The following is a 26525-nucleotide window of genomic DNA, read 5'->3' as shown; positions in this document are numbered from 1 at the left end:
AGCAAACTAGGAAAGAAAAAGGGGATGGAATTTCCAATGTCCTCTTTTGAATCAACTCAATCAAATCAAGATAATTTCACAAAAGCTTTCTGCTGCCATTAGAAACTGTGATTTTCAAATACGAATATTACGAATATTTGTTCTGTTGGGGAGGCTCTGCCCCACTTTTTGCTAAATATTTGCGTAAATGGAGGTCTTTTGACACTTTTTGTCCAATTATAGTTTTGTTTAGTTTTAAAGGGGAGACTGCATCATGAACCCAATTTAAGAGCTTGTTCTGATTGAATTGGCCCAGTCAATGTTTTGCCCTGCACTGTTATGTCATTCTGGGTTCTAGGAAGTGAATGAAAGTTTGACACTGGAACTGGAGTAACCCTCGTCACTCCCAGTACTCTGCAGGCTGCGGTGGTCATCGATGTCACTGATGCTGGTGGTACTGATACTGTCCACTTCTCCATGAAGAACTCTGTGCTTTCAACACCCACTTCAATCTCCTCTCACTCTGAAGCAGAATGATCTGAAGAAATAGTCGATCCAATGCTGTCCATTCGTATTCGTTCCATCTCCTGAGGACCCTGCAGCTGTTCCAGTCACGGCTTCAGAAGTCTCTGTTCTCCTTCCAAGTTCTCTAGCTGCTGGTGCTGGCTCTTCCTTTCAGCTTCTTCAAGTTTCTTGATGTGTGCTTTGGCTTTGTTGAGCAAACCTAGCGTTGTGTGCCTGGCGCAGTCTGGTCCTAGCGGAATCAGATCTTTTAAGCGTCCTAAACACAGGCAAAGATGAGCTCGTCGATTCTTTTCCAGCTCATTGCGTGTAGACCTGTTGGCAGTGCTGCTGCTGCTGCTCCCGCTGCTATGTTTCTCTGCCAGGCTTAACATCCGTGGGGTCTTTGAATGCTGCAGCCGGGCGCTTGGCATGCAGGGGAACGCTGAGGCGTAGCCATGTTCACACTCTCAGTCCCGGAGCTCCAAAAACTCGGCCGTCCCCAGCAGGCGCTGCACGATGATCATCCGCACCCGCTCCATGGGCACCGCGGGAGGCGACCGGGGCCTCTCCGCACTCCCGTCCCCGGCCGACAGGAGGCGCCCATGGCGGCTACAGGCCAGCGCCGCCTGGAGACCTGTGCGGGGCGCGCGGGTGGGCCGGCCAGCCCTGTCGCTGCTCGGCGCGCTCCCCGCCGCCCCCGCCGCCCCCGCCGCCCCTCCGGCAGCCGCGTGCGTTTTGTCTACCTCTCCCCGCGAGCACGGGGGAGGGGCGGGAGCCTATAAATTCCTTGAATAACACAAATGACCAAAGTTAAGGTAAGAGGAAATAGAAAATTTAAATAACTCTGTTATGTATGAACTAAATTGAATTTGTAACCGAAAGTCTTCTCACAAAGAAAACTCCAGGCCTGGATAGCTTACTGCTACGGTTTTACCAAACATTTAAGGAAAAAAAAATCCTACACAAAATCTTTCAGAAAATAAAGGAGGCAGGAATACTTCCCAACCTATTTTATGAGATCAGTGTCCCTCTAAAAGCACACTAGACAAAGACGTTACAAGAAAAGAAAGATGCCAGGCAGTATTTCTCATGAACAGATAAAAAAATCCTTACTAACATATTAGCAAACCAAATCCTCAGCATATAAAAGGACAACACACTTTTCTTGTGTGCGCTCTCAGCAAACTAGGAGTAGAAGGTGACTTCCTTATATGCTAAAAGTTATGCTTGAAAAAACCTCAATTAAAAATATACTTTGTGGTGGAAAATTAAATGTTTTTCCCCCTATGGTTGGGAACAAGTAAAGGATGCTCACTCTATTTCTAGTCAACATTTTACTGGAAATCCCAGCTATTTCAGTTAAGAAAAGGGATAATAAGATAGTTTGGAAAGGATGAAGTGTTTTGATCAAAGAGTAGATAGTGTGTTTAGAAAGTCCTAAGATACGTGTGTAAAAAATATCCACTACACTAGTAAATGAATTTGTCAAGACAGCAGTATAGGAGGCAATATACAAACACCAATGGTATTTATATACAAGAACAACAAAAGCTGAAAAATGAAATACCATTCCACTTTAATAATATCCCAAAATATTATAGACTTAGGGATCAACTTAACAAGCTGGTGAAATCCTTGTATACTCAAAACTATAAGCCATTGCTGAAACTAAAGACTAACTAAATACATGGGAAACAACTAAATAAATGTTTATGGATGGAAGATTCAATGCAGTTGAAACGTCAGTTCTACAAATGGAACTATATATTCAATGCAATTCCAATAAAAATTTCAGCAGGCTTTTCATTTGGGGAAACATTTTAGAAGTTACTAATAAAATTTATAAGAAAATGAGAACAACTCAGAAAAACCAGAACAATTTTGAAAAAGAAAAACAAAGTTAGAGAAGTTATATTGCCTGTTTTCAACACACACATGGTCAAATGAATTTTGGCAAATTTGGTCAAAAGTAATTAAACGGTGAAAAGAGAAAGGTTTTCAGTAATGGTGCTGGAGCAATTGGATATCTATATAAAAACTGAACCTAGATTTTTACGTCACATCAAACGTAAACATTAAGATGGATCATAGATTTATATGTAAAAACTAAAATTCTAAAATATGTAGAGGAATGAATAGAAGAAAAATCTTTGTCATCTTTCAATAGGCAAATATTTCTGAGAACACACAAAAAGCATGAGCCATAAAAGAAGAAAATAATGGGTACATTGATTGTACGGTATGTTTAATTTGGTTTAATCCAAATACTAAAATATTGGCTTCCTGAAAGACACCATTAAAAAATATTGGGAGAAAATATTTTTCATATTCATATTTTAAAGACTTCAAATCAAAATATGAAAAGAACTCTTACAACTCAGTATCAAGAGAGCACACAGCACAATAAAAAATGGGTTGGACAGGGGTTGGACAGACACTTCACAATAAGCCAATGAGCACATGGCAAGATGTCTAAGGCCATTGCTTCTCTGGGGAAAGCTGATTAAAACCACAGTGAGATACCACCACATCCCATGAGGAAGACTAAAATTGAAAAGACCAGTAATGCCAACTGTTGGCAAAGATGGTACTGTTATACCCATAATAATATTTTTCTGTGTGTTAGAAAAACATTGCTATATATTTCAATTTTAAGGAAAGAGATAGTCTCTTTATTTTCATGGTCCCATGTAGGAAGCATTTCAATAGATGGTAGAAAAGCTCTTTTTTTTTTTTTTAATACATGTGCTATTCTACTGCAATGTTTCTCTCTAGTCCTGCCAGCTTTACCGTGTCAGTAGGTCAAAAGGTATGAAACCAAGGATTGGCATGACCACCCATCAACTTAGCCCAAATGCAGAGGCTACGGCTTGCAATTTATTCATTGATAATTCTCTTGTATTTTGTTCAAACCACTGGATCACAACCCCTTCCATTACTGACATTCCCCTTTGCCTTCCTTGGAAGTTACCCATCTTTATGTCGGTGGAATTGAAAATTTTTACTGTTGGATGAGGCCACTTCCTCTATGTAAAGATGAGGAGACAGAGCCCCAAGAAGATTAAGTAACAAAGTCAGTGGGTATTTAGGGATTCAGGTGGATATCTCCTGATATCCAGTTCAGTACTTCTTGCTTGTCTTTTATAATATTAAACAGTATGGATATTGGCTATCTGTATAATCATCATCTTTTAAAAACACCAGAAATAGAAAACACACATGGATGAACTGAAGCAAGAGTGAAAAACATGCCAGTTCCCAGAGGTCAGAAACAGAAAGTTATCATTTTTCTTGATCCCGAGAGGCTAACACAATGTTAAGTTCGTCACAGGCTAATTAATCAAATTACACTTTCCAGTCTACCAGTTAAACTTTTGCCACATTGCAATTCCCTGGATCACCAAGATTTGGCTTTTTCATTGTTCAATTTCCCATAGATCCTAACACAGCTGACACCTACTAAACATTTATAATGAATTGAGCAAATGTCCAATGTCATATTTTCAGAAAGCATCACTTATACTTTTATTACCAAATTGATATTTTCACCCTGGCATCCTAGATAATTTTGTCTGTTTGTATATCTGTGTGTAAAATAACAGTGTTTACTCTCTGCATAGGGTATTTTCTGTTTCAACACCTGTGCAATTATAAGGTGAGAACTACTTCCGATCACCATAAGAGCTAAGCCATAAATGCAGAACCGATGTTGAAGAATCTTGCTTTTGAACTTGTAATGTCAGAGCACCTCAACCAGGGCAGAAGCAAAGACTTTCTTATGTTAGATCTGCTTAGGTACCAGGATTTGGGGATATTCCTGGTTCTTTTTCTCTTGAAAAAAAAATTGGAGACAGTAAAAATCTAACTAAAGTCATTTCAGGGTTATTCAATATTTTACTAATGGGGGAAAGCAGCATTTTAACGGCAGCAATCTATAGAATTATGGACTGATTACTAGTTCAAATGACAGAGTTGGACAGTGAAACCCATAATTTTACATTACGTTCTGCAAGAGATGAAAGCAGTTCTTCACATGTAATGGTATTTCTTGCCCAGAATCTTGTTAGCATTCCTAGTCTGAGCGGTTGTGCTCATTCTTCCTCATTCTTATTTTGAATCAGAAAAGAAAATGTTTTCAAAGATCTCCTGGCCTTGATTTTTCACATAAGGGCTTTTAGTCAATTAGAAATTTTTATAGAAGAGGCACCGTGAGTTGAAAAGTCAAGAAATTAAAGTAGAATAATGAAACTATTAAAAAAATGAATATTTTTATTCTAAAATTAAGAAATGCAAGGCCTATGGTCTGACTTGCCTTTACCTCTTTGTAGCTATTTCTAGTCACTGATTCCTCTGCAAAGTAGCTTCAGAGTTAGTTGCTTGTTACTGGGCAGCAATTTATTCCAATTATAACTGAAATGTCCCTAATAGACAGTTACTGGTAGATAAAAACAGATTTTAAAAATGAACTATTAAATCCATAGTATTTTCTCTTGTTGTAAAGAGGCAGAAATTATTCTAACAATTGACATTTTCTAATGTTCCAAGGTCTTTTTAGACATTTCAAGTGATCTGGGGCATCGGTGAGGACCTACGGGGCAGGACGGTTCAGAGCTATTAACTGTGGGAATGACGCAATTACACAGAACAGCTCCAGAGACTAGGGACCGAATGTTACCAGTGTATGGAATGCCACATTGTCTACCAGGTGCAAATAGCATACAATATTTCAACTTCCAAAATTTTTCTTTAGAAAGGTCTTAATGGGCATTTGGTAACTACATTCTATTTTCACAATCTCCCCATTTGTTTTTTACTTATGTTTTAAAAACCAAAACCAAAAGTACAAAACCAAAACCTCCACAGTTTACAAACAACAACAGAGGACAGAAAAAAAAAAACAACCTTGATATTTCATAGATGTTTTTAAAGGTGATAAAAGAGAAAATTGGTCCATAAGTTTCTTGCCCCAAATTCAAGCACACTCACTGACCAACCTAAACCTTTCCTTGTGTCTTCCAGCTTCTGAGGCTGGAATCTGGGTAAGCTCAAATTAAGTTTGCCAAATGAATATATTCTCAAATGACATACTTGGTTTGCAAGAAAGGTAAGATTTCTGTTTTCTTCTTTCTTTATAATATTCAAATGCAGTCTAAAACGTACTGACCACAGGTACAAATTGACATAAACAAAACCTACATGCATGGAAGGAAGAGAAATACATTGATCATAGGACACTTAACCTTGAAAACTTTATCTCATTGTCAACAGCCATGCATTTTGAAATGTGTCTTAAATGATCTGATCAGTTCTAACAGGAGTAAGAAGAGCCAGTTGCTGAAAATTCACACCACTTAGCTTCAGTTTCTCCCCATAACAGATTAAACAGGCAAGACCATTCTCATTCCCAGTTCCAGAGAAACAGATTCAAATACTTGTTGAACTTAATTGGGATGCATGAAAATTTGCCCTTTTAAAGAATAAAGTTGGCATCTCAAGTTCAAGTTCCCCCAATGATGGGGGCTGTCCAGAGTTAACTGTCTAATGAACTCCCCATGAGTTGTAGAGAAAAGGGATTAAAATAACGCTGCTCAGAACTCACTTTAGTCTGTTTCATTATCTGGATTACGGAAGTCGAGGATAATTTCAGTGTTACTTTAAAAAAAAGTTTCCTCATTGTACTTCCTATTTGGCTAGTAAATAACAAAACAGTTGTGGTCTGTAAGGGACCTATTAAAATCCGTAATACCCCTGCCAGAGAGTAACCTGGAGAACTCAGGAATTCTCCCTGACAGGACACTGAAACGCCAACCCTAAACGATCAACAACTCATTGCCATAGTGCGACAGTCTTAGCCCTGTTGCAGCTGGTGACTCCTCAATTCGCAGAGAGAAGCATCATCAGGGTATCCAGGAATGCTGTTATTACCCATTATAAGTATGACGCGAAGGTCACATATCAAGCAATTACACCTTTTCATTACATGCTAACCCCTCACGGCAGGGAAGCCACGCTTATGACTGCATTAGACAGACAAAGCCTTCAAGCTCTTTAAAAAAAAAAAAAAGGAAAAGCAAAAAAAAAAAAAAAAAGATTAAAAAAATTAAATTTATTTTCTTACCAGCACGTTGCAGCACCAACTCAGTCACAGGAATGTTGCCTTTACAGGTTTCTCTTTTAATTATCCTGGAAGCGGGGAGACAAAAAAAAAAAAAAAAAAAAGGCAAAGAAGAAGCAGGGTGGTTAAATTAGCGTGCTGGAATCTTTTCAGTTTGTCGCAGAGTAGAAAAATAAAAAAGGCAAAAAAAGGCTCAGTAATTTAAATTTGCTCTCAGTTCAGGCTGCGTGGTTGGGTCCCGCCCCTGCCTCCCGCTGGGTTCCACTACCTGCAAGGCTGGAATTGACAGCTACTGTGCAAACAAAAAAAGGCAACAAGCATGCTGGGACCATTCTGTCTGCTGTTTGGGTCTCCCTTGTCCTGACAACTAAAAATCATCAGTGGAAAGGTATTCTATATTTCCTATTTAAAGCATTTGCATGTAATTCCTTTCCACTTTAATTGATACACCATAGCTCAGGCTGATGGGGTTTGATTACTGTTTGGGTTTTTTCCCCCTTTTTTCTTTTTCTAAATCTGAACAATAATGATAGTTATTATCAATATTTTTACTTCTGTTATCTGTTTTGTGCCATCTTGTACACTCCTTAATGTCTCGTCCTCTTCACCAAGACACACTCTCTCCTGTCTTTTCCTTTAACTCATCAACGTTAAAAATTCTAGGAATGATGGAAATACCAAGATTGCCAGGGCCTCCACTTTTCCTCTGATACCTTATTTACTTATTTATTTATTTATTGAGCATGTAGTATTGAGAATAACTCGAGAGGCAGAGGGCCCAGGAAGAAGTTTCCATAAGCACCAGAAAGATCTGAGAAGGATGAAAGATTAATATAAAAAGTCTGCAACCAAATCCAGTAATTTTCAGATTTATGAACTGGGCAAGGAGCTAAAAATTGTAGAGATAAATTTGGTCTCCATGGCAAAATTCATGTAAGGCGTCTCCTATAGAAAACCGCTTTAATTTTAGCAACAGGAGTAAAATGGTTACTTAACGTGCAGCAGATTGTCATTCTGCAGCAGAGGAATTAGGAAAGATAATTAAGCCCATCGTTCTTCTGTCGGGATGTGGATGGCCTACCCAGAATTTACAACAAGCTTTTTTGTTGTTGTTTTGTAAATCATCTTTTCAGATGAAGCAGTTATGGGCTACTTTGATATGCAGCTATCACAAAGCTGTATGGAGTACGGATTATCTACAGGTTTGCTTCTCCATCCGAAGCAGAAGCATCGCTTCCACAGTGGTAGGTAGCACTGGTTCTCCTATTAAAGGACTGGGTGTCTTTAGTTCATCCTACTGCTCTAACATGAGTACTGTGCTGACGTGTCGTGCCACATAGTGGGGGGTGGGGTGACTAAGGAGTGAAAAATAAAATGTACATGGATTTTTGCCAGTGGCGAAAAACATGAAAGAAAGTCACTCTTACCAATGGGACAGTGTTTAACTTATCTTTGCTTGTAAGTTTCTATATATTTAAAAGCATTTCCCCCATCCCTACCTCAAGCCATTTAAATGGATTTCACTATTTCTGCACAACTTGTCGGATCCCTGAAAGCCAACAGTAGATGTAATGTCATGGACTTTAATGTATTTCATTCTTTAAGGTCAGATTTTCAAACCAAAATGATTTAGTATAAATTAAATGACCATAATTTAGCTTTCTAAATTGGCAAACCTTTCGCTGAATGCCAGGTAACCATGCTGTCATTTGAGGTTTCATCCTAAATGCAAACCAATTAAAAATGGAAAAGAGGCACAGAACAAAACTACATATTTTTCTTGTATTATCACCTTTATCAGAATTATTTTTCTGTTGGTAATGAATTCTCCATTCCCACAAACAGCTGTAGTGGAGGAAAAATACGGCTGGTCAAGTACTCAAGAAGCCATGTTAACTTCCCAGGTAGTTAGGCAATCAACTTTAATGAAACAGTGGTAAATTACACCAATGTGCTAATTAGGCTACTTTGTCACAGCATCAAATGCAATAAAACCAACCCATGCTTTGGCTTGGAAAGCGTCATGCACAGATTTTTCAAAAGATTTAATTGAAGAGAGATTTTATTTTCCTGAAGCATTCTGTAATTTCATGGGGCTTTTTCGTCATTCTTTCCTTTTAAAGAAGAGTTCTAGAAAGCTATGTAGAGCTGAAAATACATGCAGAAGGGAAAAACATGTAGAGCTGCCTGAAAAAACCAATGATAATGCTTTTTTAAAAAAATTCATTACCTTACTTTATAGTTACACATTTTTATGACAAATATGCTGGAACAGTATGAAATACTCTGGTCTCATTGTGGATACTAGAATGCACTGAGAACACAGGTGAGGTAAAATACAAATTTGCACAGGATAGCATGTGCTTGTTTCTGTTCTGTTTTAAATGAAGAAGAAAGAATATTTTTATGGTTGCCAGTGCTGCCTGAGTACAATTAGAATATTGTTTGTCTTAATCAAATACAAAATCCTGACATTGAACTTTAAAGAGGCTTCAGGAAATGTATGAGCCCCACGATTCCACTAGACATTTAGCCTGTTAATTCAGAAGTTTCTACTTGGTATTGGGGGAGCAAGTAGTATCTTACTGAGAATCTTATAGCTATCCTGGGGGAAAAAAAAACTTCATAAATATCCTACTGACTTGTTAGGGAATTCTGCGTAGGGATATATATTTATTTGGCTTTCAAATCAAGGAGATGTGTCTTAAAGAAATACATTGAACAGGTGTATTGGAAATGTGTTTTAAAGAAATTCTTTCAATAGGTTTAATGTCATATACTATCTAAATGTTCATACCTATGGAAACTTGACATCAGGGTGGGAAATGCAAGTTCAGTTTTTTCATGGGCTTCTAACATATATATTTTTATCTTCTTAGTTAAAAACAACAATGAAATTTTTCAAAGTTATGGCATGTTTTAAAATTAGTACTTTCTGGTAAACACCTCCTTCATTTGGAATCAGCTGTCTTCAGGGTGATTTTACTGTTTTGTCTTTGGGGGCAGCAAAACACTCCCTAATGAATGATATTTTGTGACCCTGATGTCTTAAAGACTACAATGGCCAATGAATACTTTTTAAAAAAAATTCAGTGGAATATTGAGAAATTGCTCACACTTATTGTAACACTTAGCTATCATAATTAACCCCTTTAAACATGAATGAGAAAAATGTCTCTCCACTGTCATAAAAATGGTCTACAGCCCTTGGGCGGTCTTTTGAACAAGGTTCCCATTGTTAAATCAATTTTATTAAATTCATGGAAATTTTAACTTGAGTTTCTAAATGTAAACATACACAGAGACATAGAATTCCTTATTCTAAGAAGATCTTAATCCTTTCTTTGGGGCCAGGTACATAGAGTGTTGTGGACAGGTTAGTCTGAGCATTTAGATTATAAACAGATCAACTCAAAAACTGATGTTTGGCTTAGCATAGAACAAGGACCACAAGGATGCCTTAAACCTCCATAGGTCATTTCTATCTTGCTGCCATATTCTTACACAGATGTGCAAACATGCCAAAATTGAACTAGGCTTTTAGACTAAATTCAGTTCTGAAGTATATGGTAGCCTGGATGAGAGCGGGTTCAAATGTGATGAAATAGAACATCCCTTAACCAGTGGTGCCGCAAATGTGATAGACCAAGGATCATGGCACTTTGCAATGGGAGACAATATTGGTTTCTACTTCTAAACTGAAAGTATACATGGCTCCTCTGATAGGCACAATAAACATACAAGATGTAAGCCGAGAACACTGTCAGCCACGGAAAATACAGAGAACACCCAAATGACAGAGACACATGAAGAGCTGAGGTGTTTTACAGAACTGCATCTTCTCTGGTTAAACTGGCAGCCAGGTTTTGCAGAGTGTATGGGGAGGGAGCAAAGCTTCCTTACAAATCAGTTGATAAGAGACTGTATTTTAAGAAAGTTTAAGTGAAGACACAAGCCTAAGGAAATTCCAACCCCTATACTGACCAAGGTGAGAAGAGTGACCTAAGTCTTATCAGATGGGATGAATAGAACACATTCAGTGCTCAAAAGGAGAGGGGACTTCTCACTGGGGTTCTGAGGTGGATAGTTGCCCAACTCATCTCTGTGGGGGCTACAGGGAGGTGCAAGTTTTGCATGGTGAGTGATGGTGTGGTTGGTTTGGGACACGTTCATCCAAGAACTCAGTTGGACAAAGCAGAGGAGAGGCCAGGATCTGGTCTAGCTCTCAGGAAAAGTGATCAGTGGAGAGACCACAATGATGGGAGTTGGGAGCAGGTTACGGAAACATAATGATGAGCTCTTCAAGAGGAAGCCAAGCGACAAGAATTCCAGGGATGCCAAAGGAGGAGGAGCTCAAGGGACGGACTTGGAAGTGGCCTGAGAGGTGAGAAGGAATGTAGAACAAGAGGGGGGCACTGTGCTGTCTCCCAGAAATTAACACACTGTAACTGACTGCGCTTCAATTAAAAAAACCCACAAAAATAACTTCATAGGGAACGAGAAATGAATTTAACCACAATATTAAACAAAAATAACATTAAAAAAAAAAATAGAGGGGATGAAAGAATCCAGGCAGATGACTTGGACTACTCTAGGGTGCCCAACTTGGCAAAGATTCCAAATGTGTATAATCTGGATTGGAAGAGACTAGAAGATACTATTTCAAAATACCAAGTTGAAGGCTATTGGCAAAGCGATTTCATTGTAGTGGTGGGGTCAGCTGCCAGATAGCAATGCTGATAAAAGGGCATTGTCAAAGATAAAAATTCATGGAGTTTGCACAACACAGCTTGATTTAATTAGAATGTACTAGCCATCTTACTGTGGTCCTATCTGGCAATGTAGCTCAGCTTAGTCTAGGTTTCATATAGGTAGTAAGGGATACAAAGTGACTAGACTCCAAGGTTCCTATTCACAATCTATTTGTAACACATGGTGATGTATTTGGAATATATACCACTGCATTTTAACCTTTACTAGAAATCTTTTTGTCTCATGTGGAGAAAATGGTATGAAAAGACATCAAATGGAAGGGCATATAATATATAACTATGTTATCAATGTATGGTATTCAACTTGGCAGAGACTATGTATGTATATAATTTCAAGTGAGATAATTTTACGGCATACCTAACAGTCCGAGGAAATATTTGTTGGATAACTAAGTACATAAAGTGTCCTATAATGCACCTTATATTTAAACAAACATACCTGAATTCACACAAGTGTAAATGTATAACATTGCTTCAAACAATGCACAAACCAGTTTGAGCTGGGATTACTCTCTCCTGTTTCAAGCTGTTAATTTTTGTTGTTGCTTATGACTTTTCTCAAATTAGAATATTTGTCAATTAAGTATAAGAAAGTTTAACCCTCCCGACCCACAGATGCTCTGCAAATTCTTCTTCAACATACTTCTCTTTTCAGATCCTGTTATAAAGGTGGAATTAAATAACTTTTTTTTTTGGCATTTTATCAAAGGAATATAGCCTTTTATTACAAAACTTATCATTTCCTCTCCAGCACTGGTGAACAAGTCAAGTTATTTTTCCCAAATTATGATTTTCTGTATTTATCAGAATTGACATAATATTTCTGCTTGAGATGTAGGAAGAAAAATAAAGGGGTTGATATAGTGGGGAAGATTCAGTTTGAATCCTGAAAATATTCTTAAATTTTTTTCTGAAAAATTTACCACTTTCATTTAATTTAAAGTCATTTCAAACTTGGTGACTGTAGGTACATGTTCTTCTGGACTCTGAGTTAATTTATATATACAGTAGTTTGTTCCATAGGACACAGCACATTAAGGTTTTATTATTTATTTAAACAAGAGATGAACAACTGATGGGTATACTCTGTCTTGCTTCTTCTCCATTTTTTCTGCAATAACAATACACTTTCTAGAATTTCCATTTCTTGCCAAATACAGTCAACTACATATCACTGGAGAAAAAACAAATCAAAACAAACAAGAATAAAACTATCCCCAAGCTCACTACTGTAAAAAGAAAGTGTTTCACTCTATAATTTTGATAGAAAGATAAACCAGTATATTTTCATAGACATTTATTTGTATATTTTATATTCCAAATGGTTTATCAAATACAGACGTTTAAATGATCATAGGTCAAGAAAGCACTGATAAAGGGTGCCATGAAAAGCCACGAGCACCTTTCTAAGAATTTTGCATCTCATTTTAGAAGCAATGGGTGGAGGAAGGTAGAGCTCAGTAGTAGAGTGTGTGCCTAGCATGCATGAGGTCCTGGGTTCAATCCCCAGTACCTACATTAAAAAAAAAAAAAAAGGTTAAATAAATAAATCTAATTACCTCCCAAATAAATAAATAAATAAATAAAGCAATGGGAAGTCAATGAGGTATTTTATACAAGAGTAAGACATAATTATACATGTCCTGATGAAAGACAAATCTGCTAGCAGCATTTAAAGTAGGTTAAAATGGTGAGAATGCTTTCAATAATATATTATACTGATAATGTTTTACCTTGCTTGGCTGAAAAAAGATTTAAGGTGGGTTACAGAGAAACACATCATTCAACAATATAAAATACAATTTAATGATATCGAGGAGAGGGAAAAAACAAAGGTACAAATACAAAAGAAAAAGAGAAATTAAGTGGAAAAAAAAGATACTATAATGTTGTACATCCTGGGTAGAAGTAAGTTGCAATTTGGTTCTAAGTTTCCCAAACAATGTGAAATAGACAATATAGTCAGCTTCATGTGTCACCCTGTCCATTGGAGAAAAACAAAGTATTCGTTTAGGAGAAATAGAGATCTTTGAGGTAAGAAATGAGAGAGGCGTTTCTCTCATATCCTCACAGAGAAGTCCCAGTGTGGGGAATTAAACAGCTTTCTCAACACACACATTTCTATTTTAGATACGCTGGGCCTGATTTTGGTCATAAATAAGCCAAACTTCTTATACCAAAGTGCAAAGTGATTATAAGTTTAGGCAGAAAAAGAAATAATCTAATGCTGTGCCTCAGCCCAAAAGATACTAGGAAAATAGAGTAAGCCATTAATGAATCAATTAAACAAATATTAAGCACCTAATTCCTGCCAGGTACTGTCCCAGTCACTGCAGATACAACAGGGAGCCAGACTCAGCGTTTACTTGCAGACCTCTGGGGAGGAGGACAAGTCAGCAGATGACCGCAGTCCTAAGTGAGGAGGGGAAGGATGGGTAAAGTCTAGCACACTGTGAGAAGACCAAGGGGACAGCCCCGACTGAGACCTGAGGGATCAGATGTGGCCTTCAACGGGAAGTGGCATCTATGTAGCATCCTGAAGAGGAAGAAGGAACTGAGTTAAGAAGGAACTAGGGAAACAGGAAGAGATGAAGCTACCACACTCAAAGGGAACAAAGAAGTGGATAACTTTCTTCAGACGAGTTCACAATTGTATCCCCAGGGCTTAGAACAGGGAAACCTAAACACATTCTAAACCAACTCTTCAGTAAAAATAGTCTCTTCACAAATGTTGATAGAATAACACTTGCTTAATACAGTTAATGTCATTTACCTAAAACGTATCACAAGAAACTCAGAAACACTCCCACTAGAATCAGGAACAAGAAAAGAGTGACTCCTATCATCCTGGTTATTTGACATTTTCCTGGAGATTCTAGCCAATATAAGAAGACAGGAGGTAAAAATAAGCAATGTATATTTTAGGAAGAAAGAGACAAACTCAATAATTTATCTCCTCTTTTTTCAGATGATATACTTATCTGTATAGAAAATTCAAGGTATTATTTATATAAATGGTTATAATTCATAGGAGATCATTAAGGTTACTGACACAAAACAAATACATAAAAATCAAGAATATCTATATACTTAAGCAATAAACATAAAATTTAGTGGAAAACACAACCCTCTATATACTGGGAACAAAACTGCGAAGCCTTCAGGAAAAGATTTAACAAAAGATATACCAGATCTTCTTGCACAAAATTACAAAATATTATTGAAATATATAACATAGGACATGAATAGGTGAGTGACAACTGTTATAGGAAGTCAATTTTCCTCAATTAATCTATAAATGCAAAGCAATTTTGATCAATATGTGATAGATTAGAACCCAGGGAAGATCCCAAACTCACTGCTTGAACCTACACCAAATCCTCTATATAAAATGGAGATTTCAAATTCAGACTCTTTAAATAATTTTATCACATTTAAATGAATTAAGGGGGAAAACAAAATAAATGTGTTAACAGATGAAGTAAAATTATCAACTGACATTTTAAAAACTGTCAAAATTTGTTTAAAAATAGAGTATTATAATAAACATAGTAAACATTGAAACAAATATATTCAAAACTTTAGAGCAGTGTTAAGAAAGTACGAGGAAAACCTTCAAATAACCAAAATCTGCATATCCCCCCTTCCTAGGAGGAGTACTCTGTCTGGTCCAAGATCAGATTCTTAGTACTGACATGTTCAGGATTGAAAACGACCTCTACGGAAAGCTCAGGTTCTCATTTGACATCTGAAAGCTTGTCTGCTCTTTAGAATTTGACTGTCTTTAGCCTGTATTGCTTCTGCAGCTCTATGGTGTGTTTAAATATTTTTTAAAACTTTTTATTAATTTCTTACTGAAATACAGTCAGTTATAATGTGTCAATTTCTGGTGCACCGCACAATATCCCAGTCATGCACATACAGCCGTATATTCGCTTTCATATTCTTTTTCATTAAAGGTTATTACAAGATATTGAACGTAGTTCCCTGTGCTATACAGCAGAAAGTTTAACAAAATCTATTTTTATATATAGTGGCTAACATTTGTAAATCTCAAACTCCCAAATTTATCCCTTCCCACCCCCTTTCCCCAGTAACCATAAGATTGCTTTATTTTTATAATGTATCTGGCTTTTCACATTTTTCTCAATGGGAGGGTTGGCATTCTAGGAACACTTCCATTCTGTCCTTTCCAAAATATAATGTAATTTCTATGTATTTTTGATATCATGCTGTACTTGGTCTTCTGAAATTTGTTGTTTCACTTAGTATTATATTTCTAATCAGCCTGCAGATGTTGTAGCCGTGGATAATGAAGAGTCACTCATGTGGAATATTCCATTGTTAATACAATGTAATTCACTTTCCTAGTCTTCTGTTGATAGGTATTTGAGCTGTTTCTAGATTTTTGTTTGTTTTGGTTTTGGTTTCTACAAAAAGTACATATATCATATAATCATCTGTTGCACATTTCTGGTTATTTTGCTGTTAGGAAAAGTACAGGCTCTGTTAAATATTTCTTTTAGCTTTTGAACATTATATACGAAGGGTTATATTGTGCATTTGTTGGATACAAGGCTCATGAGTATGTACTTCCATGCCTACACTAGAATAAACAGACAATTGCAGCAACCACAGCAAGACAAGGGCAAGGCAACAAAAGCCACAGATCCCCCAGAAATCAGAGGATCTTTATCCCTCACCTAGCAAGCAACCTGGATCAGCTGAAATACTGGATGACGGTAGGGAGTCTTAACAAATGTATCAGGAGAGTTCCATAAGATAAGAATAAGGATCAATGAGAGCCAAGGTTTGGGGGGGCAATATTTAAATAAATAAAATTTTCCCACTAATTCATGATGAAAAATATGAAACCACAGCTTCAGGAAGTACCCAAAGAAAATGAATAATAAGAAATCTACAATGAAACACAAGGAAACAAAAAGAGAAAACATTGTTTAAAAAAAGCTTCAATTTCCAGCCACAATGCAAGAACTGAATGTTGGACTTAACTTCCTGCCATGAATAATTTCACAATGGGGTAAAATATATGAAACAACTGTGTACAGATCTTAAACTATAGGTAGCTCAGGACTGTCATCCTGGAGAGAAGGGAAACACATGAGGTGAGCACCACCTTCACCCCAGCACTCCACCTAGGGAGAGACTCTCACATGCAGCAGAGCAAAGCCGAGCTAAAGCAGAGCATCTTGATCTCACTGACACGAGGAGGCTGAAAACAGAGTTCAAGGCTACGGAAGAAGCTGAACTTTGCAGGACATGTGGCCAGAAAGGAGGAGGCAATGAAGAGAGAGACCCTTGAGTTCGTGTCCCTTGTTTAAGGTGAGGGAGAAATTCCACATTGCCTAGCAGAGAGTGGCTGCTGCAATACTGAGAGTGGAACTAAGAGACTGCACAGTTCCAGGAAATGCTGGTGTTCTGACTCAATCATACTGGAAGGAACTTGTTAACACCCTGGACATTCAGCTGATGCACCAGCGCAATTTTACCTTAGAGGTAACACTGTGTCCAGAAGTTACTGTAATGTTCCTTGACAAAAACTCAAACAGAGTTTCAAGAAAATCAAGTAGATACCAGTGAATTAACTTCCTGTTGTAACAAAAAGTAACACTCTTTTAAAAAAGATATTAATCCAGACTTATTATAATTGATCATGCATACTAACCAACATTCTTACATATTCCCGAGATATTAGAATAGGCAATATATATACATATATATACACACACACATACATACACATACATATACATACACATATATATACACAGAATAGGCAATATGTATCCATATATGTATATATATATATATAAATATATAGGAGTATATATATCTCAAAAGAAGGCATGAAAAGAGAAAACAATAGGACAACAGTAAATGAGACAGAAAACAAGTAGAAAGATGGTAGAATTAACCCCAAATATATCAATAACTACTTTAAATGTAAATGAATCAAACATTTTAACTAAAAAGCAGAGATTATCAGGCTATATAAAAAAGTAAACCATCAAACATGTGAAAGCATATAAAAGGCTAAATGTGTATCAAACTAAGTAGATTTTCAGATAAGAAGTACTAGCAGAGCTAGAAGGGAAATATTATATTGATAAAGGGGTAATCTCAACAGGAAAACATAAAATCTTAAATGTGTATGTGTCTAATAGCAGAACTTCCAAAAAATGAAGCAAAACTGACAAAACTAAAGGGAGAAGTAGACCAAATTTAAAGTTAAAGTTGTGAGATTTTGACTCTTTGTACAGAAATGAGTTAAATAAGCAGACAAGAAGTTAAAAAGGCTATAGAAATTCTGTTCCCCAAACAGTACACCCAGTAACTGAACAGATGTTTTTCTCAAGTGCACACAAAGCAGTCACAGATATGTCATACGTTGGGCCATAAAACAAGTGTCAATAAATTTCAAAAGATGATGAGAAAAAAATGGAAAAAATGATGAATATCAGGAACAAAAGAGGGGATACCACTATACACTCCCCAGACCTTGCAAGAATAAAGGAATATTATCTAAGACTCAAAGTCAGTGGCAAATCAGGTAAAAATTTACACATTTCTCAAAAAATTCTATTTATCTGACACCACAAGAAATAGAACATGTGAAAACCATTTATTAAAATAATTAGATTTGTAATACTATATCTTCTTGCAAAGAAAAGTCCAGACCCAGATACACTAGTGAATCCTGTCAAATGAATAATGACCATTTTTACAAGAAGTATCTTGAAAAGGAGGAAGATGGAACACTTCCTCAATTAGTTTTATGAGGCTATCATAACTGTAATAACAAAACCTGACATGAACATTACAGGGAAGGAAATGGACAGTCCAAAGACTATTGTGACTTAAAGATGTGCCTACCCAATGCTCTGTAGTTGAACTCCCAGGAATTTAACTAAAAGAAGTAAAAACATATGTCCTCAAAAGAATTTTACCTGATGTTAATAACTGATTTATTCACAATAGCCAGGCACTAGAAATAGGAACATGTTTAAGAGATGATGGATAATCAAATTTTGGTGATGCCTGGAATGGAATACTACTTAGCAGTAAAAAAAAAAAAAAAAAAAAAGCAAACTGAAGATACACTCAAGAGCACAGATGCTTCATATAGGTATTATATTCAGTGAAAGAAGTCAAATATAAAATAATACCTAGAGTTTAGTTCTGTAAATATAAAGTTCTATAAGAGTTAAAAGCTCTATAATAGTCAAAACTAACTGATGTTGATAGAAATCAGATCAGTGGTTATATGGGGTGGGGCTGTGAAGACTGAATGCACAGATATGAAGGAAACTTTCCGGGGAGAAGAAAATTTTAGGGGTGGTTGTTACATGGACATATGTATTTGGCAACATTCATTGAACTTAATTAAATCTATGCACATTATTGTATGTTTTGTATGTAAATTTTATTTATAATAAAAGTGTTGGAAAGCCAAAGAGAATTGTTACAAAAGAAGGGCAATTGATATACTGCATATAGCTTAAATACAACAATGTAAGTCAGACGAAAATAGAATATTAACTTTAAAACACAGAAAGAAAAGAATATTCTAAAAATATGTAAATTTAAATTATGCCTGTATAAAATATTTTTAGCATCCAATTACTGAGATTTTCATCAAAAGTGACAATTTAAATGTGAGACAAAAATAGTATGTTTATCAGGGGAAAGGTGATTAAAGTCTTCTTAGAACTTGTTTTCTAGAAACAAATCTTGTTTTCTAGAAAGGCTTTATTTTGGTTTTTACCTTTGTAAGTCAAATATTCATGGAAAAATTTCAATAGTAGTCACTAAAAAAAGGAAATCAGGCACATCAATTTCAAATCAGTGGAGGGAAAATATGGAAAATAAAACAGGCAAACAAAATGAAAAGGTTGTAAGAGAAAGATAACTGATACTCATATAGTGATTCCTACAACCCAGACACAGTTTAATCATTTTACACATATTAACTAACTGGATCCTCACCAAAACTTTATGTTCTTACTTTACAGAGCAGGACACATAATATCATAAAGCTACTAAGTGGCAGATTTAAAATTAGGCAGTCTGGTTACAAAAATCCATTCTTGGAACTAGTATCTTATCCTTCCACCAAGAGAAGAGCAAAGATAAATTAAAAAGGGATGTAATGATGTGACAGGTGAGAAAGATTAAAATGTACAAACTTTCAGTTACAAAATAAATGAGTCACAGGTATGAAAAGTACAGTGTGGGGAATATGGTCAATAATTATGTAGTATCTTAGTATGGTGACAGATGACTAGAATTATCATGGTGATCATTTTGAAACATACAGAAGTATCAAATCAGTATGTTGTGTACCGGAAACTAAAATAGTGTTGTAGGTCAATTGTACTTCAAAACAAACACGAAAGAGATCAGATTTGTGGTTATCAGAGGCAGGGAGGAATTGCATAAAGGTGATCAAAAGGTAAAAACTTCCAGCTACAAGATAAATAAGTACTAGAGATGTCCAGCATGATCAATATTAACATGGCTGTGTGTTATATATGTAATCACCATATTAATAGATTTAAAAGATATCGACATGATCACCTTAATAAATGTAAAAATTAACTAATTTTAATACTAGTTCATGTTTAAAATTCTTAGAAAACTAGAGCACTTCTACAAAATATTATTCTTAATGATGAAACCTTTTAAAAATAAAAAAATTAAAAAAAACCCTAAGAGGTAAGGGCGAACACCTGCGGGCAAACACCTAGGGGCGGCGGGTGGACAGCGCAGCCGGCCGCCCAGACGGAGGCTCCCGGGCTGGTGGGGGGCGGCGCGCAGAGTTTCCCCGGTGCGAGCCCTTAAAGGCGGCGGCACGGCCGAAGCGCGTGGCAGCAAGTGGCCGCACCGGGCGCCCTCGGCCGAGCTGCGTGGCCATGCACGTGAGCAGAGCCTCCAGCTGCTGCAGGAGCTCGTCCTGGGCGCGGACTTCCTGGATATAGAATTCACAGGCCTTCGTTCTAACCTGTCCAGGCCCCAGCAGATCAGTCTTTTTTGACTTGCCGTCGGAGTGATATCTAAAGACTCGTCAGAGTGTTCAGTAATTCCCAATCTGTCAGACAGGATTGTCAGTGTCCTCAAGTATTGAAGGAGAGTTAAATAAATGTGTAGCCCATTCGTGTAACTTCTTTCTCTTCCCTACAATGTTTGGGATTTTGGATTCAGAGCTCTCTTTCCAGGCTTCCAGCATTCAGTTTTTGAATCAGTATGGCTTCAACTATAACAAGTTTCTCAAAAAAGGAATCCCGTATATGAACGAAGGACAGGAGAAGACAGTTAAACACAACATCCTGACTGGGAAACAGAGAGTTCTCAGTTCTCTGCACAAAGACCAGATCAAGGTGGTGATTGGAGACGTGACACGCTGGCTGGACTTGGCCGAGGAAGGCGACTGGATGATCCTCCCTAATATCGCTGGCTTCCAAGCCTTCGATGTCCAGCTCGTGCTGAGGAAGGCCCTCCCCGACGTCTCCACGATGCTGAGAGACCAGGGGGTGATAGTAAAGAAAATGAGTAAACAGCATCGCTGGTACCTTGAGAACACCTCTTGTGATCGAGAGAGCTGTTGGAAGAAGATTCTCCTCTCTTCGAGGGGTTTCTCTGTGTTTTTCCAGATGCTGGTGAAAGCTCAGAAGCAGCCCTGAGTGGGACACAATGTGATGATGGATCTCCTGCATCTCCACGAGGAGTTCTTCAGGCCTCTCCCAGAAAGCTGTGACAAATTCAAGCTGAATATCCACAATCTACTTCCTATTCTTATTGACACCAAGAATCTGACAAAGGACATCTGGAAGGAACTGAATTTCCCAAGAGTTTCAAATCTTTCAGAACTTCATGACATCCTAAACAGTGACTTGAATCCCACGAAGAATTCTGGGCCAGTGATTATTCACACAAGCAAATGTGAAAAATATACTGAGACAAAATACCCCCATGAAGCAGCGTACGATGCCTTCCTCTGCAGATCAGTTCTCTTGAGGGTGGCACCCCTACTTCTATGGAGAGTGTACGGCTCTGTGCCCATACCCAAGCCCTCCTTCCCTCTCTACTTCGATGTACTGGCTCCCTATGTGAACCAGGTGAACCTTATCTGAGCCAGGGTCCCCAAGATCAGTTTTTCTGGTCCAGATTATCTCAGCATCAGACCTCCCATCCTCATCCTCAGTGTCAGGGAGTGGCGTGGGGTCAGCAAGCAAGCAAGTCTACCGCAAGTTTCAGAATCTCTGCAAATCTGACGTCAGGAGACTGATGCAGAGCCAGTTCCTGCTCCTGGCCAGCAATTTTAAGGAGTAGGCGATGAGGTTCCGGGCCGCCCCTCCTGCCCGCGGCCGCCCAGCCTCTCTGCCTGCAGCCACACTGAGCAGGCCTGGCACCGCGTGCCTGCCCCTGCCCCTGTGTCAGCAGTGCTCCAAGCATCCTGAAGGAGTACAGGTGCCACCCGACCCTGTGCATCTCTCTGTACCGGTGCTGGAGACACTCCCCGAACATGAACTGCTTGTTAACAGAATTTCCCCCAGTACCGTCCTTGCTTCCGCACCCTCCTGGTGCCAGGAGGCCCCATAGCTGGCCCCACGCACAGCACCATCTCTACTCTGCGGAGGGGAAGGTGGAGAAAGACTCGGGGTGGGACTTTGAAGTGACTGAACCGAAGATCTCAGTCGCCTACCAACCCAAAAGAAACTGCTTAAACAGTTTGATGAGTAACACTGGGGTGCTAAGATGAAGGATATTTACAGAACAAAGTAGATACAAGAGTTTAAGAGCAAATAAGCTTGGTTCTAGAAAATCAAAGACTAATGTATTTCTCACTATCTGAGCCAGAGCGAACTGACCGCCACCACATTCATTGCGCTCGGAGCCTATCTGAGCAGCTCTTGACCGTGAATCTGAGGCCATTCTCCTGACCTCTCACCTCTACTGCACCATTGCTACATGCTGGCTCCATGTTGTTAGTGGAATGGAGCGTTGAGAAGGGAATTACGTCTTAGAGTGGATTAAATAGTGTTTCCCTGCAAATTCACATCCACCTAGAGCCTCAGAATGTGAACTTATTTGGAAATAAGGTCTTTGCAGATATAACTGAGGGTCGAGCTTGGGTTACGCTAAATTAAAGTGGGCCCTAAATCCAATGAGGGTGTCCTTGTAAGAGTCAGAAAAGGGCACACAGACACAGGGAAGAGGCCATGAAGACAGAGGCAGAGAGTGGAGTGATGCTGCTACCAGCCAAGGGATGCTGGGAGCCACCAGAAGCTGGAAGAGGTAAGGAAACCTCCCTTGGAGCCCTAGGAGGGAGCCTGGCCCTCCTGATACCTTGACTTCAAACTTCTGGCATCCAGAACTGTGAAAGGGTAAACTTCTGTTGTTTAACCCACCCAGATTTTGGTAATTTGTTATGGTGGCCCCAGGAAGCTAAAACACCTCTCCAACATTATTATAATGATAAGACCAGGCCCAACCCTAGCGATCTGGGGGCTCAGATAAGAGTACAAATCAAAGCCCACATCCTCTATGTCTTAAGTATTTAAATTCATCCCCACTGGGATAACTGTTACTTAAAACCACAAAATAGCAAGTGTTGGCAAGGACGTGGAGACGCTGGATCTCTCGCACATTGCTGATGGGACTGTAAGATGGCGCAGTCACTGTGCAGAACAGTTTGGCAGCTCCCCAAATGCTTAAACATGGGATTACCATCTGATCCAACACCCCTACTCCTAGTTACAAAGCCCCCAAAATGGAAAGCAGGGACTCTGCTCCCGTGTTTGCAGCATTAATCACAGTAGCCCAAAGGTGGAAGCAACCAAGTGTCCATCGACTGCCAAATGAATGAACACTATGAGGTCTATCCATGTGGGAATATGATTCAGCCTTGAAAAGAACGTTCTGAGACATCCATCTACAACCTGGATGGACCTTGGAAACATCATGCTGAGTGAAGTAAGCCAGACAGGGACAAATATTGCATAATTCCTCTTACATGAGGTGCCTAGAGCAGTGAAACTCCGAGACAGAGAGCAGATTAGAGGTTACAGGGCTGGAGGAGGAGGGCTGTGGTGTTAGTTTGTTTAATGGGTACAGAGTTTCAGTCTGGGAAGATGAAAATCTTCTGGAAATAGACAGTGGTGATGCTTGCACAGTAGTGAGATTGTGGTTAGTGCCACTGAACTGTACACTTCAAAATGGTTAAAGTAGTAAATTTTATGTCATGCATATCTTACCGCACACACACAAAAACACAAGGTACCAAACTGTTAAATAAAATGCATTCTATCCTTAAAAAAAAAAAAGCCCTAAGAAATGTCTAATATCACCATATCTTTTGAGCTTTGTATTGGATGCCCCAGATCCTAAAAATTGAAAAGTAGTTGCAGAGGTATAAGAATGAGAAAGAAACAAATTCTCTTATTCACTGAAGTCATGATTATCTATGAAGAAAATGGAAATGAATCTGTTTATTAATTATTATCAACAATATGTATATGTGGAAATGAAGCTTGCTAAAGAAATGTCAAACAGAATTTCTGCAAGATAAGAATGTAGAACAATGAGATAATTTTATTGAGATATGTTAAGAAACAATCTAAATGAATAGACATAATGTTCATGAATTGGAAGGCTCAGTATTACAAATATTTAATTCTTCCTCAAGTTGATCTATCGATTTAGTGATATTTAGACCCAAATTTCAAAAGAACATTATGTGGGCATTTATAAGTTGATTCTCAAATTTACATACAACACTCAAAGGCCAAAATCTGCCAAGAAATTTCTGCTAAGAATAAGATGTGCATATGTGTGTAGTTTTGCTTTCCCAGGTACCAAGACCTATTATTAAGCAGTAGACAGTGTGGCATTGGTCCAGAGATAGAGAAAATGATCAATGGAACAACACAAAGAGCTTAAAATAGATCCATCCAGCCATGAAAACTGGTATCCATTTTCACACTAACTTTGTAGTAAAATAGGTCATTTAGCTCAAGCTTACATTCTGTGGGATTTCAGTCAGTGACTGAGTATTCTATAACCCCCTGGGGGTGATGCTGGCAGAAGCACTGAGAGTAAATAAAGAGAATCCATATCTTTATTGTCAGTTCTACTAAGAATGAATCACTGCACCTCTGGGATAGAAAAGGTCTCATGCAATAGATTTTACCTCAAGTGGCTGGCTCACCTCCTTGCATGATGGTACCATATTAAGAACTCAGATTTCATCTTTGCTGCTGACAGGGTTAGATATTCAGGAACAGCAAAAGACAGTTGAGCCTTAGTGAGAAAGAGCTTTGGTGTGAAAGTCACTGGGCTCATGCATGGCCTCCATCTCTGTCACCATAACTTCTCCATCTATAGGCCAATCATGCAAAGACAGAAGATGACCAAGGGTAGATATTTACCTGATATTTACCCCCAAACTCAACCTATTTACCTAGCTGTTGTGTACACCCTTTCCTGGAAGGTTTCGGTTGTTTGTTCTTACACTTATGGGTCCATCAAATGTCTATCTTCCTCTTCTTTGTTTCTAATTTTTTAGTGTGGTTGCTTCCAGGTTGTTATCAGTCATCCAAGACATTGCTACAGGTCACAAATTCATGTATTTTCTCTCTTCAGTTTGCTTGTCTTCATATGGTTCTCAAAACCTAAAATACCAAAGTGATGACCAAGTCTACTGCTTACAGTTCTATGAATAGATTTCTTTTCATCATGGTTCTTTGAGGTTATTCCTGAGCTTTGGAGGCAGTCCCAAGGCTGCCCAGCAAAGACCCCATAGCAAGGTCTTAATGTGGGAGGCTGGTTACATGCTGGGCCATAATGATGCAGGCATACTATGTGGAGATAATGTTGACTGGCTGGCACTGGCATGGCAAGTTACAAGCATTTGCAACACTCAAAAACGTATACAAATGTTTAGCAATGGGAAGGTTCCTCAGGGTCTTAGTCTACCATATTGCGCAGATGCAATAATAGCCATAGTTGTCATGAGATGTGTTCACCAATATTCTGGATCTTTTCTCCACCTGGTACAAAAAAAAGATTACATTTCTTTGCCCCTTCTGACATGAGGTAAATCTATGTGACTTACTTTGGCCAGTGACACATGAATGAAAGTTGTGTGCATCATTTCTTGCTAGAAATTTTGAGTCAGTGTGCTAGTAGCCATGTCTGCATCCCGTTGCCATGGTGATAGTAAAAGTGTTAATGTGCAATGTGTCTCTGTGCATACTTCCTGCTTCAAATAATCCTGGTTGGGCAGGTCCATGTGAGCAAGAAATAAAACTTTGGTTGTGTTAAGCCACTGAGATTTGGAGGTTATGGGAAATCTTAATTTAACCAGAGATTGGCAAGCTATGGCCCACAGGCCAAACCTGGCCCACTGTCTGTTTTTAATTAATAAAGTTTTATTGGTACTCAGCCACACTCATTTATGTATGTTTTATCTTTCATTGCTTTAATGCTATAATGGCAGAAATGAGAACAGTCCATATGGTTCTTATAGCCTAAAATATTTACCATCTGGCCCTTTATAGAAAAAGTTTGTTGACTTGGTATATAACCTATACTATCATGATAAGTAATGAACAAAGACATCTGAAATCCAGTATAGCCCCGAACTGACTGTAATGAGAATAATTATCTGTTTTTCTAAGCCATGGTATTTGGGGATGATTTGTTATGCAGCATTATTGTTGCAATAGCTAGTGGATACACCGTATGATTTAAATTTTATCAAGTTCAAACAGACAAAACTCAACTACGGTATTTGAAGCCAGGGTAGCGGTAACCCTTTAGGGATAGTGATTGGTGAAGGCCACAAAGAGAATTCCTTGATGACTGTTGTATTCAGATTCCAGATTTATGTGCATGTTCTATGGGAGTGTTCATATTTGAAAGTTCATCAAGTTCTTTGTGAATTTTTAGTTTTTCTTTTGCATGTTATAGTATTTCAAAAAACTTAGAAGTGGGTAATATTTACATGTATTTATAATGAATGGTTTTCAAGATAGACTCTTAAGAGAAAAATGCAATCTGGAGAATAGTTAATACGAAATATTTGCCACAATTTGAAAAAAAAATGAAAAGGTGGATATATATGCTATATATAT

The 26525-nt window shown here is 38.1% G+C and overlaps 2 pseudogenes; one reads left to right on the top strand and one right to left on the bottom strand.

The window, feature by feature from the left end:
* Positions 1 to 333: 333 nt before the first annotated feature.
* Positions 334 to 1022, bottom strand: LOC105074174 (max-interacting protein 1 pseudogene; annotated as a pseudogene).
* Positions 1023 to 1283: 261 nt separating this feature from the next.
* Positions 1284 to 22150, top strand: LOC105074615 (poly(A)-specific ribonuclease PNLDC1-like; annotated as a pseudogene).
* The last annotated feature ends 4375 nt before the right edge of the window (positions 22151 to 26525 follow it).

Source organism: Camelus bactrianus, chromosome 35 (genome assembly GCF_048773025.1).
Source record: "Camelus bactrianus isolate YW-2024 breed Bactrian camel chromosome 35, ASM4877302v1, whole genome shotgun sequence".
NCBI classification, from domain to species: Eukaryota; Metazoa; Chordata; class Mammalia; order Artiodactyla; family Camelidae; genus Camelus; species Camelus bactrianus.
This window is presented reverse-complemented; position numbering and strand designations above follow the sequence as displayed.